The sequence below is a fragment of the Culex quinquefasciatus genome, chromosome 2, assembly GCF_015732765.1.
Source record: "Culex quinquefasciatus strain JHB chromosome 2, VPISU_Cqui_1.0_pri_paternal, whole genome shotgun sequence".
NCBI classification, from domain to species: Eukaryota; Metazoa; Arthropoda; class Insecta; order Diptera; family Culicidae; genus Culex; species Culex quinquefasciatus.
In genome coordinates, this window is record NC_051862.1 from 112,079,212 (window position 1) to 112,099,211 (window position 20,000).

The 20,000-nt window shown below is 40.3% G+C and overlaps 1 protein-coding gene across 2 annotated transcripts in view; it reads right to left on the minus strand.

Annotated features, from left to right (window-relative positions):
- Positions 1 to 20,000, minus strand: part of LOC119766963 (phosphoribosylformylglycinamidine synthase) — a 138,807-nt gene that overhangs the window by 106,830 nt on the left and 11,977 nt on the right. The window lies entirely within an intron of this gene.

A 20,000-nucleotide genomic window follows, 5' to 3' on the forward strand; every position in this document is an offset into this window, starting at 1 on the left:
TCACAAACGAAGCCATCTTTTTAAGAGAACTTTGCTTGCAAAATGCGTCAAAACAAAGGTAAACGCAAATCTTCTGAAGATTTGGTCGTTACGTCGGTGAAGCGTTTGAACGCTAAACCGGCTAACGGAAACAGAAAAAGAAAACAGCCTCATCCGAGGTCTGATTCTGATTCTGAAAGTGAGGTCAATCCTCCAATTTCATTGGCAAACAGTTTCGGTGTTTTATCCGAAACTGTTGACAAGGATCCTCCTCCTCGTACTGAGCCTTCTGCCGTCGAGAAACGAGTAAAAGCTCCGCCAATTGTAGTGACTTCCGTCTCTGATTTGGCCAGCTTTCGAACGCAACTGAAGAACTGCAAGGAAACTTGCAATTTGAAGGTTTCGTTCCAGCTTGGTCGAAGAGGGGTAAATAACACGGGAATACCACATTTTGGTATTACTTGGGCAAATAACAGGGACCAAAATGTGCCCTTGGTTGCCCAGTAATAGATGGTAAAATACCATGAAATCATACCAAAGTCTTGTATGTGGAAGGGCACAACAATACCAAACCATGTTATTCCAAGGGTAAAATTATACCTCAAAATAAAACCATTTCAATACCAAGTTGAGGTCTTCTGGATTTTTGAACATTGCTTGAATACCAAAACTTGGTATTACCATGGTTTTTTTTTTAGGTATTCCAGCGCCCTTGAAAAATCAGATTTTGCTATTCCAGTAGTCTTCCACATACATGATTTTGGTATGATTTCATGGTATTTTACCATATATTACTGGGCAACCAAGGGCACATTTTGGTCGCTGGTATTTGCACAAGTAATACCAAAATTTGGAATTTTCATACCATTTTTAGTGCAGTAGTTGCAGTTAAGGATAAAACGGAAATGATCCATATGCAACAGCCAAATCTACTCACCTGATGATTCCACGTTGTTCTTAGTGATATTCTTCACCACATCGAATGCAATTGTCATTGATGAACGGCCTGTGCTTGAAGTTCTTGAAGATTCTGAAAAATAACAAGATTGAAAAATAAGTTTCATTAAAATGAGACTGGATTGAAATTCACCAAAATTCAATAATCTGTCGATCAACTCGTTTTTCAAAGTATTTGGTTATCCCGACTTAGAGAATTTTCAACGCCTTTAAAAAAAATCTTAGTGGGTATATAAAAAAAAAATTTCCATAATTTCAGAGGAATTTGATGAAACCTTTCAATACCAAAATAATGAGTGTCGTGTGAGCAGCAGCGCCGGAAAGATGGATTTTTGTGGCGTTCTTTTTGTGCTGTATTCGTGATCGTGTTCATATCATGCATGCGGTGAGGGGGGTCATTGTGCTAATGAATATTATTGCGCGTCATTATCGTGTGAGCAGCAGCGCCGGAAAGATGGATTTTTGGGGCGTTCTTTTTGTGCTGTATTGAGGGGTGTCATTGTGCTAATAAATATTATTGCGCGGAAAGATGGATTTTTAGGGCGTTCTTTTTGTGCTGTATTCGTGATCGTGTTCATGTCGAATTATGTGGAAGGTGCGAAGCCGCGTTTTAGGATTCTTGTGTCTTTGTTGTTTTATTTGTGTTTCCATCTGGAGTATTAGTTTTAAAATTATTTTCATTTTTTACAGCTTCCTGGAATTATTTTAAATCAAATGTTTACATGTAAATTTGTCTACTCACTATATGATTTATTTAAATGTTCATATTATTCCTTATCCTATTCCTTTCCTGTAATATACCATCTCCTCATACCATATATGATCAAATTGCTTAAATTAACGAAACTTTCTAAAACAGCATGGGAACCATCTGGAGCATTTATATTTTAAATCACTGTTTTTTTTTTACAGCTTCCTGGAATCATCTTGATTGTATTTATTATATTTATTTTATTTACTATATTTATTATATTTATTATTTATCATTATTACAAAACTATATGCTTATTAGATAATACACTACAGACTCACATTTACACTTACAAACATTCAAATCATTAAATACATTACGCACTCAACCATTTTCATCGGCCCGATGAAATTCCTCTAACCCCCATTCCAAACCTCCCAAAAATATTCCGTTCACTTTTAAAAGTCGCATGGGTTCCCTGCACTTTTGCCACTAGTGAACAACAAAAACATCCCCTCCCAAATCCCCACGGGACTGTATGGGCGTAGCCTTGGAGCACAGTGTGGAAATTTACGTTCTTAGATTGGTTGTACCGGGCAGCAATCAAATTGTCTAAGAATATTGAATTGACCATTGTGGCACCCCCTACAGCGTGGTGCAGACCCGTTATGCTATGCTATGCTATGCTATGCTACCTTTCAATACCAAAATAATACCAAAATGTGCCATCCTGACTAAGAAAAATTTCTACAATTTCAAGTCATTTCTCCGGGGGTATATCAAAAAAGTTTAAAATCATTTCAATGAAGGTATTCGCTTTGATACATCATTTTAGCGCAAAATAATTATTTTGTCAAAATTGGTCAAAATTTTCCCATAGTTTCAGAGGAATTCGATAAAACACTTTAATACCAAAATAATAGCAATATGTGCCATCCTGACTTAGAAAATTTTCCACAATTTCAAGTCGTTTCTTTATAGTATGATGCTCCCAACGATTCATTGCTCTAAAAAAACAGGAACGTGAGCGGGGGATCCCCACGTTTCTTCCTCCCCTGTAGATTCAGAAACGTATTGTTGTTTGAACACTCGTGCTCAAACTCAATGCAATTCAACGAATCATCTATACGGTGAACTTTACGCAGTTGGCCTGACCGATGTTTCAATGCAATTAAAATTATCAACAGAAAATTTGATCTAAGGGGTCCCCCGAGCAAAAATTTACAACCAAAAAATTCACTAAAAGTTAAAGTGTCTATTTAATATGTTAAACTGCCTTACCCAAAGCGTTCTCATTCTCAGATGGTAGTCCCAGATGTCCCCTACAAGCTGCAGATCGAACCGAGTTAATATCTGGATAGAACACTTTTTTATTTGAGTTTGAAAATTATGCTATTTTTTCACTAAAATGCCAATAACTCCCTTTAGATTTAACCAATTGGGAGTTATAGCCATTTTAAGATTTTTGACGTTTTTGAACCTTCAAACTTTGTGTCCCGATTTGCCCCACTTCCTGTTGACCTAGAGTGCTCATATTTTTGCCAGATGCTAGTTATATATGTACAAACAATCCCTGAAAATTTCAGCCAGATTGGTGAGGTCCAAACGACGTCTAATACAAAGGGGTATGCCCTGTTCGTGGATTTGCTCTTAAAAACTGATAAGTCATGCAAATTTTAAAGCTCTAATGTAAACATAAACACACACAAGCACCAGAACTGTCAAAGCCAAGAAGCGTAAAGTAGCGGTGGGAATTCGTGGTTCGAATTTCGTTAGTATACTTACAAGTATATTAAAATAAAGTAAGTATACTAAGATTCATTAATTATACTTGGAGTTTCCTGTCCGATCTTATGCACTAGTTTCCCGACGAACACACACTGCCCTTACACCTACATCTCACCCTTGCTCTGAGTCAGTACGAGCAACACGCTAGAACACGCTTTGAGTGTTCGTGCCAGGCATGCACACCTTCTTTTCCGGTTACGCATTTTAACTCGGCCGGGGGTGGTACATTACGTAGGGTTTGATGTAAGTATAAGCGCCTAACCATTTATAGTGTGCCTATAAATTTTCCTTAAAGCAAAAACTGTTTTATTTTAGTTTGAATTCAAAAACTAATTGTAATTTTACTGTGTATTGTTTTCTCCTGAAATATTCCCTAATGTTAAGTCGTGTTTATCTGTTGCTATTTCTTATGTCACTGTGTTTTGTTACATTTTCTTGGACCTAAGCACTTTATAAAAATTTAGCAAAAGTACAATAGTAGTATTTGTGTTAATCCTTCTATCATTCCATAAATTGAGTAAGGGCTCGAACATCACTTGTTAGAAGAAAATGGTGAAGGTTGAAAACAATAGACAGTAATGGAGAATATACTTTATAAAGAATCAATAGTAAGAGAATCATAATTGTATGTTTAAAAATAAAAAGTATAAGCTTGACGTAGTAGATGTAGAAATAGGCAATAGTTAATAAATAGAGATAACAAACAAGCTTAAGTTATTGTTATGATGGGCAAGATAAAAAATTATTCAAATAAATAAATAAAGAAGTGAATCGACCAAGAATAGACAAATGATAAATAGACTTGGTTTTACTAGTACATTGGGGGAAGGTTTATTTTAAAGAAAACACACAGTTTGTTAAAGCAGAATTATAAAAAAAAAACAAAAAAAACCCCGATTTAATATCACCAGAGGTGAAATAGAGCCTTTCTTACAAAATGATAATGATAATGATACCATCCAGTGAGAATTTTACCTAAAGCTTCGAATCTAAACCTCAAATGCCATTTTTTTAATTTCAGAAGTACATTATTTGTCGCAAAAAAAAGCAAAGTAATCCACTTTAACGACCCCCGGGTCTTTTGTGGTCTCTGTTGCAAGTTTCTGTTCATTTCTAGGCGTCCGAAGGTTATGTGAAAAAGAATCGCGCGATTGAATAGTTCTTTTTTTGGTTTGCTTTGTTTCGGGCGCGTTTTTGGGGGGAATTGGAACGACTGCGGAAAGAGGAAGAGTTCCGAATGTTCGAGAGGTTTCATCGGTGTGTGTGTGCGCTGCAGAGGCACACAAAGTGGAGCGAAAAAAGAATCGCCGTCAGTTGAAAAAGAATCGCGCGATTGAAATGTTCTTTTTTTGGATTGCTTTTTTTTCGCGCTGACATATAGGATAGACAATCAGCGCGCGTTTTTGCATATTTTTTTTATTCGATTGTGAGTAGCGAGACCTCGCGGTTACTCTGCAACGTGTTTTCCGAGCCTTTCATTTGATTTTTTTTCATAGGGCCTTCTTTTATCATCGTTGATTAGAAGGCACGCCGCCGGTTTAGTTCGTTTAAGTTATTGTTTTAATTTCATTAGAATCGGTTACGTAGTGTCCTGTTTTCTTTTTGTTGATAATCGTGGATCGTAATAATTTATTGCAACTGGCAGTTCTAGTATTAACTCATTTTTATTTACTAATTTTGAAATTTGCACGCGTTATCTAAATTGTACAATTAGTAAATATATACTGATAAGTCCAGCCCATAGCACTACTGCTCGGTTGGCACGCGTTCGATTTAAAAAACTTTCTAACTAATCAATAATTTATCTTTCCGCAGCCGGCTGCCTAAGATTTAATTTTTTCAACCGATAAACAAAATGCTCATGGTCACATCACTGCCACTCGTGAATCCTGACCTCATACCCATCTACTAACCCCCTCAAAACTCATGTGATACTTTGTCGGAGAAGCAGTCGATTGGGCGGTCTTTATCACTCAAGTATCGGACTAACATTCCCATCCACTTCCCCGTGACTCTACCACTGGTCGTGGCCGGCGCCGGTATTGATCAGTATGATAGGGGCCTTTGAGAAGTTGCGAAGCGAGGAAAGATAGCACCCACTCATCTTCCACGGCTCGTGGATGTAACTTCTGGAGGTCCTGGTCAATAACGGAGTAGCAACTGCGGGTAGGCACCTATGCTTATGCTTATGCTTATTTCTAGGCGTCCGAAGGTTATGTGTGGTGAGTCACCCAAAACCTCTTTTACGCAAATGGACCGAAGTTTTACTTCCCCATCCGATAGAAGGCGTAGTCAGGCAAATCTCGTCTCGAAAAATGCCACCGGGTCCGTCTGGGATTGAACCCAGGCCATACTGGGGTTTATAGGCTACCACGCTAACCACTAAACCACCGGACCCGACTAGTCGCAAGATATTTAAATTTAATTAAGAAAAACATATTGGATTGACATTATTAGAAAAAAAATAAAGGGTACTCAGTCTATAATGTTAGTCTATGATTAACTTAAAAAACATGTATCGCTATTGCACTTTGTCGATCAATTATGAGAAGCCAGAAAGAACACTTTCTCGCGCAGCGTAAAACGCGCAAGCGTAAAAACGTTGGCGTTGAAGCTTCGACTTAACGACTTCGAGCGAGAACGAGCCGGGACTTCGAATTTGATGTTCAGTGTATGATTTTGTATAAATCCAAAAATTTAATAGGAAAAAATAGGGTAAAAATAAGACGAAAAACACTAAAATCGCTATATCTCTGGAAATACATTTTGGAAAAGCTTCAAATTTTGGGCCCATATTTTCGAATGGCTTTTTGTTTGAAACTGAATTCTTTAAATTTGATAGTGTTATCTGTAAAATAGTTCAAAAAATACCTCTAAAAATGGCTTTGACTACATTTACTGGTCGAAAATTGTGAATCGAAAAATTAAATGTTCGTCTCCGACCCCACGGCTACAGATCTGACTTATAAAAATTTATGGGTTTTACGAGCGGTTTTCCAGTGATGGAAGACACAAATTTTTAAGAGCGGATACAGATATCGCTCATGTATTTCAGAAAAAGAGCTCTAAAAAATCAGACTTTGAGTTCCGGGTTTCGGGCCAAAATTCAATCGAAAGAGCGCATCTAAACCTTCAATTTAGTAATAGGATTTTTTCCTGGGACGAATCCTCGCCGTGCACGATTTTTTTAAGATTTCTGAAAAAAGCGTTTTTCCAAATGCAAACCTTAAACCTTTCTTTTGTAAGAAAGGCAAAAGGGTGACAAGCATTGAGAGATACAAGAATCAAGAATTTCATAAAATCAAAACCAAATGGTAAACAAAAGAATTAGTGAAGAAGTACGAATCAATAGAGTAAAATAAAAACAGGGGATAGATGGTAGCTGGAAATGGAAAGGACAGAAACCCCGTTCTGCGACGTTCAGGTACATCCACAGCAGTTGACTCAACATACTGCGAATCAAAACAATACCGTCTACAATCACAAATAACTTCCCTTTCCCACATTGACGCGCCCCTTTCTTCTAGCCGTCTCGACTCTGACCCTCGCTGGTCAAAGGTTTACGATCCGTTTCCACATGCCACCAGCTAGGTCATCATGAAAACCGAGCCAACGTGGAGGTAAGAAAATAGGACACTTGCAAGGAATCAGAGCTATACTGTCAAGAATGATCTAACAGGACTACGGACGTAGTCAGTGACGCTCCTTCCAGGATGTTCCTCGCCTGAGCGTCAACTGAAGAGATATCATCAGTATCATTCGCCCACGGCCTGCAATTTGGCGGAGCTTTTTATACTATCAAAATATGCAAGAATCTCAAATTTTAGCAAAATTGGACACCCCCGTCTTTTTAGCATCACTCCAAAGTTTCACGATTTTTGTTTTTTTTAAACTTTAGTTTTTAAATTGCCATATTTTTAAAATAAAAAATTAAAGAGCATAATTCGATTGTTATATTTAAAAGAAATTTGACGCTGAATTGAATGGCTTCTTCAGAATTTCTATAGGAATCGAACATTGCTGCATTTTGAGCAATTCCAGAGTTTTTGTTGGAAAAGGTCCTATAAGCTATTGTCTTTCATATGTTGAAAGGACCTAATAAAAAAAAGTCGAGAGTAATTTTGAGTTTTGACCCAGAAGGAGGGTAACCGTATAAATTAGAGCAACACATGTCTCATGGTGAGAAATATTGGAAAGTGATAAACATTGAATAAAGAAGATAATTAGCGAAAAAAATGTGCACTGTATTCCGCCGGGGAATTGAACCCCGTTCTATCTCATACCGTGAGAACGCATCACCGATCTGCCAACGGAACCAAACCACCGTGCTGAGAGGCGACCTCTTAGAACGTGATCTGTTTCTACTGGGTAATCGTATGACGTTTGTTCCATGTCTCCGACGCAACCATAACACCAATTCTTTCGCTCTTCTATTATGTCAATTTCTCTCTCTTTCCAGTGGCTCTCCGAGATCCTTGTGGATCAAGTATATTTTTAGAAGCATTTGTGTCGTTGTTCATTAGGGTCATTGGGTGAATACTGAACACCTCGACCCAAATGCGACGTATAAACGCGGTTGCCTACTTGAACAATGACAACATTTGAGTGGATTAAAGCCACCGACTTATTTTCGCAGTAATTTTGAGTTTTGACCCAGAAGGAGGGTAACCGTATAAATTAGAGCAACACATGTCTCATGGTGAGAAACATTGGAAAGTGATAAACATTGAATAAAGAAGATAATTAGCGAAAAAAATGTGCACTGTATTCCGCCGGGTTGCGTCGGAGACATGGAACAAATGTCATACGATTACCCAGTAGAAACAGATCACGTTCTAAGAGGTCGCCTCTCAGCACGGTGGTTTGGTTCCGTTGGCAGATCGGTGATGCGTTCTCACGGTATGAGATAGAACGGGGTTCAATTCCCCGGCGGAATACAGTGCACAATTTTTTCGCTAATTATCTTCTTTATTCAATGTTTATCACTTTCCAATGTTTCTCACCATAAGACATGTGTTGCTCTAAAAGTCGAGAATTGAGAAAATGCTGGGATGGATGTAGATAGATTCTGCTACTGCTAGTTTATAAATTCGATATCCCAAGAGATTTTAACTTGCCCAACAATTAAAAAGCTGATTTCCATGTAAAATCGTCTAAGAAACACGATGATTTTGTTTTATTTGAAATTAAACTGCATATGTATTGAGAAAAATGCATCTAAAGTATTCAATTGCGAAAAGTGCACCAATGTTATATTCCAATAGAAAATCTGAACACGCCATCAAATTCAGTGTTTCATTTAAAAACTGCAGTCGAGTTTTGCTCTATATCTGGGTGCTGAATAGTGGTTCGCAAAACGGCCTCAATTTTGAACTGTCAAAGTGGAACCAATTTACTGTTCGCCAAAAGTAGAGAGTATTGTTATCGATCAATAAAAATTGTTTTTTTTGCAAGAATGAAAAATGTGTGGCATTTGAGAACCTGGAGTTGAAGTCAAGAAATCTTAAGAAAGTTGAAGGCAAGATCGTCATTTTTTATGGTTATGAATGGAAGTTGTTTATGGAGTCGATGCGGTTATATCCATCCAGAAGCTGTCTTTATTGTTTGATTCCGTTTGAAAACCTGGTTTTGTGAAAATCTTCTCTATTTGTTGGATCAACTTTGCTAGAATTAACGATGTTTTTTCGCTGGACCAGGAAGAGCTGCAGGATTCCAAAATCAGCCAGGGAGTTTATCTGCGACATCGCAAAATGACACTCTGGCCGCAGTTTTCGTCACCCGTAAAAAAGTAAAATCTCTTCTAACCGATCGAAACGCGACAATTTTCAAGCAAAAATGTCAAAAACTAGACAAAATAAAACACATACTACTGATTATCGGGTAGGGGTAAGCGTGGTTGCCTTTCACCCAGTCGGCCTGGGTTTGATCCCAGAAGGTCCCGGTGGCAAATTTTGAGACGAGATTTGTCTGATCACGCCTTCCGTCGGACAGGGAAGTAAATGTTGGCCCCGGTCTAACCTAGAGGTTAGGTCGTTAGCTCAGTCCAGGTGTAGGAGTCGTCTCCCTGGGTCCTACCTCGGTGGAGTCGCTGGTAGGCAGTTGGACTCACAATCGTCAGTTCGAACCCCGGGGTGGATGGAAGCTTAGGTGTAAAAAGAGGTTTGCAATTGCCTCAACAATCAAGCCATCGGACACCTAGTTTTGAGTAGGAATCTCATAATCGAGAACGCCAAGGCAATGCTATAGAGCAAATAATTTGATTTTTGACTACTGATTATAAAACAGCTCATTTACCAGTAAGAAAAAAGCCATGCTTGCGCTTGAACAGTCTCCTACTTTGTAGATGGAAACAAAGTGGGATCATTCTAAAATCACGTTACACATTCTCTCTATTCATCACCCAGCTCTATATATTCCAAGATATGGCAATTTGAAACTAAGGTTTTTTGAAAAAAATAAAAATCGTAAAACGTTAGGACGGTTGTGGTTTGGTTGAGCGTTTTAGCCGAATGCATTACTATGAATACAAAGAGACGAGTTGTTCCTTTTAATTCCGCTATATTTTTTTAATATCTTGACAGATACGTATTTCGTCTACTACAGACTGTCGTGACTTTCGCCCGATTTCCTTCGAATTTCTTTTATTTCGGACACAAATAATAACGCACGTCTTTTCATGCCCAAACAAAACACACGACTGATTTATTTCTCGTTTTCTCACGCACACATTCTCAACTTCTCTCTCGGCTGACCTGCTCTCTCATTACGCTACATGAACGCTCTCTCTTCTCACTCTCTCTCTTCTCTGCCACACTCATTCACTACATCCTCGTTCTTTCCTACTCTAAAAATTCAATCATTTATTCAGATTAACATCAGCTTGAAATCCTTTTATGCGGAAAATTCAGCTCATCTCAGAATTCGGCTTCGGCAGATGCTTCTCCGGTATCCTTGATCGTGACACATATCAGCCAGAACCCCAACGTCAACGTGGTTACCTGCAATTAAAGAAATAAAAAACGACAACTTGGAAAGCTATCGTGTAATTAATTGATTGAATAATACACCTGGAAATATACCCTTCAATTTTCTCAGAAATTCTATTAGGAGCTCTGATTCAAGTCGTGTAGGTTACAAGCCTATCGTTTCTTAAATCATCACTTCAAAAAGATTGAAAATCTAAACAATTCATATAAAATTCCTAAAATTGTTTTGCTTCATCTTCCCTGAATCCAATCATAACCTTAAATTTAAGTTTTGTAAGTGATGCCTATCGATTCTTAAACCATCACTTTAACAATATTGAAATTTGAAAACAATTTTCCAACTTCCTAAACATCGATAAAATTTACCTCTTATTAAATCATCCCTGAATTCCAATCATGAGCATGAATTTAAACCTGTCTATTCATAAATCATTTCTCAAAGATATCTAAAAAAAAAAAACTCTTCTCAAACTTTTCTAACAATCGATAATATTTATCTATTAATAGATCTTCCCTGAATCCAATTATAAACTCAAATTTTAGTCGTGTAGGTTAAGAGCCTATCGATTCTTAAACCATAACTTTAACAATATTAAAATCTGAAAATTTCATTCCTAACTTCCCCAACAATCGATATTTATCTTTTAAAATCAGAACATGAGCTCAAATTTAAGTAATGCAGGTTATGAGCCTATCATTTCTAAAACTATCACGTTAAAAGATTGAAGATGTGAAAAATCTTTTACCAACTTTAATAAATCGATATAATTTATGTTATACTATCTTCCCGGAAATCCAATCATGAGCTCTAATTTAAGTCATGTAGGTGATTTAAAATTCTACCCTCTCATGGAATTCACGCTAAAAGACTCCCACATCGAAGCTTTATAATCACAAAAACTCAAGCCAAAAGCTCAAACATCCACGCGCTACCCTATAGGGTACTCAAGCCCAGAGATTTGTCCTTCACTCTCTAACCTCACATGGGACTCTAGGTAAAAAATATATCATCTTCCATGCTCTACCCTCGCAGGGGATTCAAGCCCACAAACTCAAAAAATTACGCTCTACTCTCACAAAGGACTCAAGCTAAAAAAACTACAGCAATCACGCTTTACCCTCTCAGGGGACTTAAGCTCACAAACTCCAATAGTCATGCTCTACCCTCACAAGGGACTCAAGCTCAAAACTCCAGCAAATACACTCTACCCTCACAGGAGACTCAAGCTAAAAAAAATCATCATCCAGGCTCTACCCTCGCAGGGGACTCAAAGCTCAAAGATTCATCTACCAGGCTCTAACCTCGCAGGAGACTAAAGCTAAAACATTCAATATCCACGCTCTACCCTCACAGGGGACTCAAGCTAAAAATCATTTTCCATGCTCTACCCTCGCTGGGGGCTCAAGTTTAAATATTTATGATCCACGCTCTACCCTCACAGGGGACTCAAGCTCAAAACTCAAAATATCACGCTCTACCTTCACAGGGGATTCAAGCCCAAAAACTCTAACAATCACAATCATCTTCCATGCTCTACCCTCACAGGGGACTCAAGGTCAAAGTTTTTTATAATCACGCTCTACCCTCTCAGGGGACTCAAGCTCAAAAACTCCAACAATCACGCTCTACCCTCACAGGGGACTCAAGCTCAAAAACTCCAAAAATCACGCTCTACCCTCACAGGGGACTCAAGTTCAAAACTTCAACAATCACGCTCTACCCTCACAGGGGACCCAAGCTCAAACTCAAAATATCACGCTCTACCCTCACAGGGGACTCAAGCTCAAAAACTCCAAAAATCACGCTCTACTCTCACAGGGAACTCAAGTTCAAAACTCAAAATATCACGCTCTACCCTCACAGGGGACTCAAGCTAAAAAACTCTAACAATCATAATCATCTTCCATGCTCTACCCTCACAGGAGACTCAAGCTCAAAACTCAAAATATCACGCTCTACCCTCACAGGGGACTCAAGCTCAAAACTCCAACAATCACGATCTACCCTCACAGGGGACTCAAGCTCAATAACTTCAACAATCACGCTCTACCCTCACAGGGGACTCAAGTTCAAAACTTCAACAATCACGCTCTACCCTCACAGGGGACCCAAGCTCAAACTCAAAATATCACGCTCTACCCTCACAGGGGATTCAAGCTCAAAAACTCTAACAATCATAATCATCTTCCATGCTCTACCCTCACAGGGGACTCAAGCTCAAAACTCCAAAAATCACGCTCTACCCTCACAGGGGACTCAAGCTCAAAGTTTTTATAATCACGCTCTACCCTCTCAGGGGACTCAAGCTCAAAACTCCAGCAATCACGCTCTACCCTCTCAGGGGACTCAAGCTCAAAAACTCCAACAATCACGCTCTACCCTCTCAGGGGACTCAAGCTCAAAACTCCAACAATCACGCTCTACCCTCACAGGGGACTCAAGCTCAAAAACTCCAAAAATCACGCTCTACCCTCACAGGGGACTCAAGTTCAAAACTTCAACAATCACGCTCTACCCTCACAGGGGACCCAAGCTCAAACTCAAAATATCACGCTCTACCCTCACAGGGGATTCAAGCTCAAAAACTCTAACAATCATAATCATCTTCCATGCTCTACCCTCACAGGGGACTCAAGCTCAATAACTTCAACAATCACGCTCTACCCTCACAGGGGACTCAAGCTCGAAACTAATAAATCACGCTCTACCCTCACAGGGGACTCAACCTCAATAACTTCAACAATCACGCTCTACCCTCTCAGGGGACTCAAGCTCAAAAACTCCAACAATCACGCTCTACCCTCACAGGGGACTCAAGCTCAAAACTCCAAAAATCACGCTCTACCCTCACAGGGGACTCAAGCTCAAAGTTTTTATAATCACGCTCTACCCTCTCAGGGAACTCAAGCTCAAAACTCCAGCAATCACGCTCTACTCTCTCAGGGGACTCAAGCTCAAAAACTCCAACAATCACGCTCTACCCTCACAGGGGACTCAAGTTCAAAACTTCAACAATCACGCTCTACCCTCACAGGGGATTCAAGCTCAAAAACTCTAACAATCATAATCATCTTCCATGCTCTACCCTCACAGGGGACTCAAGCTCAAAACTCCAAAAATCACGCTCTAACCTCACAGGGGACTCAAGCTCAAAGTTTTTATAATCACGCTCTACCCTCTCAGGGAACTCAAGCTCAAAACTCCAGCAATCACGCTCTACTCTCTCAGGGGACTCAAGCTCAAAAACTCCAACAATCACGCTCTACCCTCACAGGGGACTCAAGTTCAAAACTTCAACAATCACGCTCTACCCTCACAGGGGATTCAAGCTCAAAAACTCTAACAATCATAATCATCTTCCATGCTCACAGGGGATTCAAGCTCAAAACTACAATAATCACACTCTACTCTCACAGGAAATTCAAGCTCAAAAACTCTAACAATCATAATCATCTTCCATGCTCTACCCTCTCAGAGGACTCAAGCTCAAGCTCAAAAACTCCAACAATCACGCTCTACCCTCTCAGGGACTCAAGCTCAAAAACTCCAACAATCACGCTCTACCCTCAAACGGTACTCAAGCTCAAAACTCCAAAAATCACGCTCTACCCTCACAGGGGACTCAAGCTCAAAGTTTTTATAATCACGCTCTACACTCACAGGGGACTCAAGCTCAAAACTCCAGCAATCACGCTCTACCCTCTCAGGGGACTCAAGCTCAAAAACTCCAAAAATCACGCTCTACCCTCACAGGGGACTCAAGTTCAAAACTTCAACAATCACGCTCTACCCTCACAGGGGACCCAAGCTCAAACTCAAAATATCACACTCTACCCTCACAGGGGATTCAAGCTCAAAAACTCTAACAATCATAATCATCTTCCATGCTCTACCTTCACAGGAGACTCAAGCTCAAAACTCAAAATATCACGCTCTACCCTCTCAGGGGACTCAAGCTCAAAAACTCCAAAAATCACGCTCTACCCTCTCAGGGGACTCAAGCTCAAAAACTCCAAAAATCACGCTCTACCCTCAAACGGTACTCAAGCTCAAAACTCCAAAAATCACGCTCTACCCTCACAGGGGACTCAAGCTCAAAGTTTTTATAATCACGCTCTACACTCACAGGGGACTCAAGCTCAAAACTCCAGCAATCACGCTCTACCCTCTCAGGGGACTCAAGCTCAAAAACTCCAAAAATCACGCTCTACCCTCACAGGGGACTCAAGTTCAAAACTTCAACAATCACGCTCTACCCTCACAGGGGACCCAAGCTCAAACTCAAAATATCACACTCTACCCTCACAGGGGATTCAAGCTCAAAAACTCTAACAATCATAATCATCTTCCATGCTCACAGGGGATTCAAGCTCAAAACTCCAATAATCACACTCTACTCTCACAGGAAATTCAAGCTCAAAAACTCTAACAATCATAATCATCTTCCATGCTCTACCCTCTCAGAGGACTCAAGCTCAAGCTCAAAAACTCCAACAATCACGCTCTACCCTCTCAGGGGACTCAAGCTCAAAAACTCCAACAATCACGCTCTACCCTCAAACGGTACTCAAGCTCAAAACTCCAAAAATCACGCTCTACCCTCACAGGGGACTCAAGCTCAAAGTTTTTATAATCACGCTCTACACTCACAGGGGACTCAAGCTCAAAACTCCAGCAATCACGCTCTACCCTCTCAGGGGACTCAAGCTCAAAAACTCCAAAAATCACGCTCTACCCTCACAGGGGACTCAAGTTCAAAACTTCAACAATCACGCTCTACCCTCACAGGGGACCCAAGCTCAAACTCAAAATATCACACTCTACCCTCACAGGGGATTCAAGCTCAAAAACTCTAACAATCATAATCATCTTCCATGCTCTACCTTCACAGGAGACTCAAGCTCAAAACTCAAAATATCACGCTCTACCCTCTCAGGGGACTCAAGCTCAAAAACTCCAAAAATCACGCTCTACCCTCTCAGGGGACTCAAGCTCAAAAACTCCAAAAATCACGCTCTACCCTCACAGGGGACTCAAGCTCAAAGTTTTTATAATCACGCTCTACCCTCTCAGGGGACTCAAGCTCAAAACTCCAGCAATCACGCTCTATCCTCTCAGGGGACTCAAGCTCAAAAACTCCAACAATCACGCTCTACCCTCACAGGGGACTCAAGCTCAATAACTCTAACAATCACGCTCTACCCTCACAGGGGACTCAAGTTCAAAAACTCAAAATTCACGCTCTACCCTCTCAGGGGACTCAAGCTCAAAACTCCAACAATCACGCTCTACCCTCTCAGGGGACTCAAGCTCAAAACTCCAGCAATCACGCTCTACCCTCTCAGGGGACTCAAGCTCAAAAACTCCAAAAATCACGCTCTACCCTCTCAGGGGACTCAAGCTCAAAACTCCAAAAATCACGCTCTACCCTCTCAGGGGACTCAAGCTCAAAACTCCAGCAATCACGCTCTACCCTCTCAGGGGACTCAAGCTCAATAACTTCAACAATCACGCTCTACCCTCACAGGGGACTCAAGCTCAATAACTTCAACAATCACGCTCTACCCTCACAGGGGACTCAAGTTCAAAAACTCAAAAAATCACGGTCTACCCTCTCAGGGGACTCAAGCTCAAAACTCCAAAAATCACGCTCTACCCTCACAGGGGACTCAAGCTCAAAACTCCAAAAATCACGCTCTACCCTCACAGGGGACTCAAGCTCAAAGTTTTTATAATCACGCTCTACCCTCTCAGGGGACTCAAGCTCAAAACTCCAGCAATCACGCTCTACCCTCACAGGGGACTCAAGCTCAAAAACTCCAACAATCACGCTCTACCCTCACAGGGGACTCAAGCTCAATAACTTCAACAATCACGCTCTACCCTCACAGGGGACTCAAGTTCAAAAACTCAAAAAATCACGGTCTACCCTCTCAGGGGACTCACGCTCAAAACTCCAAAAATCACGCTCTACCCTCACAGGGGACTCAAGCTCAAAGTTTTTATAATCACGCTCTACCCTCTCAGGGGACTCAAGCTCAAAACTCCAGCAATCACGCTCTACCCTCTCAGGGGACTCAAGCTCAAAAACTCCAACAATCACGCTCTACCCTCACAGGGGACTCAAGCTCAAAAACTCCAAAAATCACGCTCTACCCTCACAAGGGACTCAAGCTCAAAACTCCAAAAATCATGCTCTACCCTCACAGGGGACTCAAGCTCAATAACTTCAACAATCACGCTCTATCCTCACAGGGGACTTAAGCTCGAAACTCCTACAATCACGCTTTACACTCAAAATCAGAAGTATCCCTCAAAAGGATACTTTCTATCCTTTTTTCAAGTTCAAAACTCCAAAAATCACGCTCTACCCTCTCAGGGGACTCAAGCTCAAAACTCCAGCAATCACGCTCTACCCTCTCAGGGGACTCAAGCTCAAAAACTCCAACAATCACGCTCTACCCTCACAGGGGACTCAAGCTCAAAAACTCCAAAAATCACGCTCTACCCTCACAGGGGACTCAAGCTCAAAACTCCAAAAATCACGCTCTACCCTCACAGGGGACTCAAGCTCAATAACTTCAACAATCACGCTCTACCCTCACAGGGGACTTAAGCTCGAAACTCCTACAATCACGCTTTACACTCAAAATCAGAAGTATCCCTCAAAAGGATACTTTCTATCCTTTTTTCAAGTTCAAAACTTCAAAAATCACGCTCTACCCTCAAAGCAGTCTAAACATTATGCGAAAACACCACATAAAGCACTTTAAATTACCAAGATCAAATCTTAACTACGTTAATCGTGTTGTGAAACAGCAACAACATTCAACAAAAGGATTATTCGAACTTAACTCTTCAATTCCAGCACCGGTACTACAAAAATCGAAAATTCCGTCCAACATCAGCCCGACATCGGTCCGACAGTAAAGTGATTTCTATATAAAAACTTCGTGAAAAACTGGCCCAGATTTATCTGTACTTTGTTCGTCTTACCTTAGCGGGGAAACGCTTCCACACAGATGACGTTTTTTTTTCTCCTTTTCACTCTTTTCTTCCGGGGGCTACTGTAATTTTTTAGCAAACAGAACCACCAAAACACAGCTCAAGAAAAAACAAAAATCGCCACTCTGTCATTTCCCACAACACAGTTCTGTTGCAACCTCTCTGCCACCATGGTCACAAGCGTCAGATTTTCAACACTGTTGCCAAGATAACACCGTCGCCATCATGTCGTACGGCAAACAAATTTCTTCAAAACAACCCAAACACAGCTGAAGGAATTGAAAAGTTGACACTCCGTAATTCCACACAACAAAGCTCGGCTGCAAATTTTCTGCTACCACCAAGGTCAAACAAAACCGACGCCATCATGGCTGCTGCCGCTGCTGCCACTGCAAAAACATTTCGCCTAGCAAAACGCCAAAATTCACTCTTTTTTCGTTGTTTTCACAAAATTACGCTACACACTCGCGATGGGAGCAATTGCTGCGCCAATGTCGTGACTTTCGCCCGATTTCCTTCGAATTTCTTTTATTTCGGACACAAATAATAACGCACGTCTTTTCATGCCCAAACAAAACACACGACTGATTTATTTCTCGTTTTCTCACGCACACATTCTCAACTTCTCTCTCGGCTGACCTGCTCTCTCATTACGCTACATGAACGCTCTCTCTTCTCACTCTCTCTCTTCTCTGCCACACTCATTCACTACACAGACTTCATCAGTGTTCTGTTCTCGACTAGTCGAAATACGTATCTGTCAAGATATTAAAAATATATAGCGGAATTAAAAGGAACACTTCGTCTCTTTGTATTCATAGTTGGGACGGTGCCAGAAAAGTGGGGATGGTCCGATTTTGATGAAATTCGGTATTTTTGCATGTTTAGATTGTATAAACAGCTCCGCCAAATTTCGATTTCGAGTGGTGTGCCGCATCACGTGAAGCGACCCATAAGCAATTGTATGAGCAGCTTTTACTCTACAAATTGTTCTCTGCAATGTGAATGATTCTAAAATGTTTTGTTGTAATATGACTGAGCATTGAAACAAATTAATTGTTGGTTGGTATGTTACTGTATTATAATGTTCATGACAAATTATACAAAGAAAAAAACTCCGACAGTTTAGATGTTTGGGTTATTTAAAAAAAAATCTGAAGACAACAAGTGAATTTGTATGGTACGCTTTTGTTGACTTATACGCACATCCTATCACACACATACACCCCTAACGCCCTATAGAGTTTTTTACGTGCGCATGAATTGCGTGTACGTACACGAAAAAAGTGAGGTTAAATTTTGTCCGGCAAAATCAAATGGTGCGCTAGTGTGCGTACGCGAAACGTCATAAATAGTAATAGTAATAGTAATTTTATTTGGCAACGATATCCTGTTAGTTAGCTCTATAGAGTTATCTACGTGCGCATGTATTGCGTGTACGTTAGGGTGGTCCAAATCCGGACTTTTTTGGGGCTACCCCCTGAAATCAAAGATTGACCCATCACTAGGCTAAATTCCAAATTTGAGCTCATTCTGACCACGGGAACCCCTCCCTCCAATCGCTTAAAGTTTGTATGGGAAAATTCGTCAAAATGTATGGAGAAAAGCAACTGTTTTACCTTTTTACCTGTGGAAGGCGCCATAATTATCCGATTCTTACCAATTCTCAAATGTAGAACCTTCATTATATTTAGAACAACTTTCCCGAAGACACCATATTTTTAGGATTTTTTTCCCGCGAAGTTATTAGCGCCCAAAACTGACCCTTTTTGCGCGGCCACACAGAAAAAAAATGATGGTAATATTCATCAGGAAATGGTGACAGATATTGTGGCAAAAAAAATGATAAATTTTACCTAAGAAAATGATGAATTTTGTGGTGGATGCCTTTATTGGTAAGCATATAATAATTACATTGAATGCGCAACTGTATGTGCGGAATCATCACCAGTGCAGTGGACTCGTGTGCAGAATGAACAATCGCGTCGCGCGGAGTGAGGTTGGAAGCCTCAAGCTTATCGGTCACACTTCTTGTATAGATACACGTGGTCACCACACAATGGCGACGAGGATGAAGCGAAAATTCGAATAAAACATAGATTGCCTTTTGAAATAATAATTATGGTCAATTAATTAAATTTAAAATATGAGATGGTTAATGAAAGAACGTGCTCTCAACGACTGTGTTAAAAAAATATCGTGGAAAAAGTGTTTTAAATTATGTTGTGTTAATGTTTGTGATGCCATGTGAGGAATAATTTAAAAAAAAAGTATGTTATTGCAGAAAAGATTACATTTAGTGAAAATTGTGGTAGAAAAATGGTGCAGCGGGGATCGAAATTGACCGAACGTGACCTTGGAAAGTGTGTGCGCAAAGGAGTAAAGAAAGGTGTGCATCATCCGAGGCTGCAGGGAAATGACCTTGGAAGAGGATTACGATTAGCGCAACAAAGCATAAAGAAATGTGCGGTGATGGTAATTATGCACATGGAGCAAAAAGAGGTTCTAACTGTACATATAAGGTGCGTATTTTCTGTTATGTGCAACAGTTTTGGCATGATGTTTCTGAGTGATTATCTAATCATGATTGGTA